We start from the raw sequence: 4,552 nt of genomic DNA, 5'->3' as shown, positions 1-4,552 counted from the left end.
AAACTTAAGAAATGTGAAAGAATATACAGATATTACATTCCCGGCGTTGTTCTATTAAGAAGTATTTTGCTCTTTTAATAAAACCACAATGATTAAAGATATCTATATGACTACTTTAGACGAATCCTCATCTTTACCGATTTAGAAAAATAACCTATTTTAGTTCAAAAACCATCCAATTTATTTTCCTAATCTGGTCAAGTTGAGAGTTTTATACACCAACGATTTATATGATTATAATGGTGTGTTTAGAGATTTAAAATATTTTCAAGATTTAATCTCTCATAGAAACAATATTATCTGTGAATACTATATTTTAAAAACAATGTTCAACCGCTTTACCCGTATATTTAACTGCAAAAAAACTTCCTGTATTAATATTAAAGACAACCGGTCGACAGGGGATGCTTACTCCTTCTAGTCACCTGATCCCATCCCTGGTGTGTCCATGGGTCCGTGTTTGCCTAACTATCTTTTTTCGATTGTTTGTAGGAGTTATGAGACTGACCACTGTTCTTTATATTGACCTTTCATTCATGTATTATTTAAAGGTGATAACTTTGTCAATATATTGAATATTAAATCATCTTTCTTATATAACATATTAGTTGATAACAAATTTACTAAGTAAATTACATAAATATGTGGACGGAAAGGTTTGATATTCCAAAATATTGATGGAAGACAATTAATCTACTAAAAGTCGAAACATTTTCAGATAAACAAATATCAGAGTTTAACTATCAATTGTTATATAAAATTTTGAATAAAATTTTGAATAAAAATTTGAATGTTAGCAAATGGAATCCAAAAAAACAAAAATATTGTGAAAACTGGTGAAATTGAAAACATAGACATATACATATATGCCGTCAAAACGTCTAAAATAATATGGAAAAGGATTAACAATGTATTAAATATTGACATATCTTGGAAGGATATCGTCATAGGATTTAATAATGAAACAAATATATCAGAGGCTTTTAGTATTTTTATTTCTTTCATTGCACTGAAGATTTATAAATTTAAAATGAATTATAGACTAACTGGAACCCCTTGTAACAGTGAAAATTAATATATTTCAGTGAAACGGGCTTTAAGTAAATATCGATACATTGTAGAACAATCGTATTCAAATATATGTATTGAAGATATATTTAAGTTTGTATATGAGAGGCCCGGTTTGGAGGAATACGGCTCCTTCGCAATGTGTTTACCTGGAGGCAGAGTATTTGTGTATGTGGTAGTGTACCTTACAGGTAAACGAAGGTAGCCGTTCATGTGGTAAACAATAGCTTTGTATGACTTCAATCTACTATTGTAGACTCTATTGTATACCATTGCAAACACATTTAAAATTAGAATATAATTGATATCAACATAGTTTTCCTCCTTTAGCATAACACTGTTTTCTATATTGCACTACAAATTCATTAATGTATACTATATATTTGAATATGTAGAACTGTAAAGAAGAAGTGTGCATGAAATATCTATATCTCTGTTGATCTGGCATTAAATGGAAGACATAAAAACTGATTATACGCAAGTATACATTTATGCAATTGATCCATGTTTGTTACCTTTATAATTCATAAATGAACACTTTAAACAGGTGATGGTGAAATGTTGGTACATACATATGGTAAGATCACGATGGAGAAACATTTTTTTTCATAATGATAAGTGGCATTTCAATTACCATCAACAGTTATATTAACTGAGCTATTTAACAGTGACCCAATAGTCGAGTTCACTGGGATTTATAGAATCGAAATAAAAATGAAAATAACTAATATTTATAAATAAAACGTCGTCGACATATTTAAATGTCAATATTACGTCTACAATAAAATACATATTCCATGTACCAATTAATTAATTGAATAGTTTTCTCTTCAGAATATCAACGTAATAAAGGAGCATACTTCCCATCGTGGAAAATACAAGAACATGTTGAAAGACCCACTTACCAAGTACCACAAAGACATTGTTGATAGGGGACTCCAACTTCTTTTCTCATAACATCAGAGTAAGCTTGCGTAAAATCAAGATGTTGTTCGACACAGTTATTTTTGAAAGACTGATCACTTGGTGCATATATATCATTGTACTATATTTGTTGAAGAAGCAACTGTTCATGGTGGCAAACAAATCTAGTAATTAAGTGTCCACGAGACCTTGAAAAATCATACGATTTTATGTTGTTGACTATAAATTATTTTTGTGATTTCTAATTCACTAAAAGTTATTCAGAATATTTAAGGATCCACAGTTGATTTAATCTACTTCTGTTGTATGTTGTAGCACAACAGGATTCAAATTACTCTATGACAGCGCCTAATAGTTTCGTGAGGAGCAAAAACAGGGGTTTGATAAACATACACTGGATCCAACAATGTACTTTTGTAAGAGTTTATGAAGTCTGCAAGGAAAGCATAGGTACGGTACCTATAGTTTTTTTCAATTCGTTACATTGTCTTGGTTATGAAATATTTAAAACTGAATAATGATTTGAACGAAACTGGTCTTTTGAAAGAGCAAGGGAGACGTAAATATGATTATAAAATGTGAAATTAATGGAAAGTTAGTTTAAAATCCAGTTGTAATGATGAGTCGTATAAACAAACACAATGTTGGCGTGTTTTTATTTCAGCTGGAACTAAAACATTTTCCTCATTGAATCTATCTGATTTTACTACTTCTAATTTACTAAACACAGACGAATATATGTCACATATTTTTCATTCCCGTTGTCTAAAATGTTATTTAAATATTCCTTTGATACGTTCTTTTTTATTTCGACACAAGTGCTTCCCTTTCATATTTAGTTCATAGTCTGAGCACAATTTTTGACCGACTACATAATAGGGATCCAATGATTTTCCAACTGAAAGACCGATTTTTTTAATAGATGGCATATCAAACTAAGTGATTTTAGGTTTGTATTCGAAATAATATCAACATCACCAGTTATGACATGACCTATACTTGACATAATAGGAATATCAAAGCATATGGGCGGTTTATGTAGAGATAGGTCTATATTTAGACTTCATAAAGTTGGTTTGTAATTAAAACACCTGGATACAGTAGCGGAAACATATTTGGAAATACGGGGAAATATCAAACTCTTCTGAAATACAATACTGGACATTTCAATGACGAGAGATGTTGTTGATGTATAAGCATGTTACATAATTGTGTTTAATAATTGGTTGCTGCGTCTCCTAACCTCCGTAAGTCAAGATATGCGCACAATATGTTCATTTTCATAAGAGGTATGTGTGGTAAAAACAAAAACCTTAAAACTGATTGAAATACTTTGAACTTATATCGAATATGAATGTTCCTATCTTCAATGCCCAAAGCATCTCCCTTTATTACAAAGCCAAAGTAGGATGCCACACTATTTTATCATTTATATATTTACATAGATATGTGTTCCATACTCTTCCTACACACCTGATCTAACCTCTGGTATACCCAGGAGTCCGTGTTTGCCGAACTCTCTATTTAGTATTGCTTACAGGGTTATTGGATTGATCACTTGTTCGTTATAGGAGACCAGGTGCCTAGGAGGAGTAAACATCCCCTCGCGACTGGTCACACCCACCGTGAGCCATATATATTGATCATATAAAGGGAACTAGCTGCAGTCAAAATCAGTGTAACCAAGAACGGCTCAACAGTCGATACGGAATAAGTCAGACAGCATTTGACGCAATCATAAATTGCATTGATAATCTAGATTGCTATGACGACAATATATCTCGCATATTATTTAGAACATTTTTGAGAAAGGATAGACATCAATGCCGGTAGATAGTATACATAATGTTATTGATAGAAAAATGCACAAAAAACGTATACATAGACAACAACTGAACGTCAAGGTCTATATATTGAGGTATTAGACATGATTTCTTAACATGGTTTGACCACAAGTCACCCCTGACCAGCCGAGCTTGTTAAGTGATAGGTCCAATCGGGTAAATTATGTTTACTAATCTGACTGACCGTGTTTGAAAAATTCGAATTCAAATTCATGTTGTTTCACTGGGTATTTTATTTCGGTTGAGCATCACTGAATAAACATAATTTGTCGAAATGCGCATCTGGTGCACCAAAATTGGTACCGTATAAGTTTCTGCTGGTGGACTATTAGTCCCCGAGGGTATCTACAGCCCAGTAGCTAAGTACTTCGTTACTAGCTTGAAAATACGGATGTATATTTAATTCCTGTTAAAAAATTTAGAAATTCATTTCAAAATTAAGGATTATCTCCCTCATGCACAGCTCTTATCCTTGGACGAATTTGGCTCCACTTTTTTGGTACTCTGTTTTTGGCTATATTTAGCTCTAAAACTTCATAGTTATTTCGGATTTCAAACATTTCGGTTGAACATCACTGCAGAGACATTATTTGTTGAAATGCGCATCTGGTGCATCAAAATTGATACCGTGTAAGCTTTACACCTTGTACGATTTTGACTCCATTTTTTGGCACACAGTTTTTGCCTATAATAGCTCTAAAACATCATTGTTAATT

Source organism: Ostrea edulis, chromosome 8 (genome assembly GCF_947568905.1).
Source record: "Ostrea edulis chromosome 8, xbOstEdul1.1, whole genome shotgun sequence".
Taxonomy (NCBI): Eukaryota; Metazoa; Mollusca; class Bivalvia; order Ostreida; family Ostreidae; genus Ostrea; species Ostrea edulis.
Note: the sequence above shows the minus strand (reverse complement) of the source record.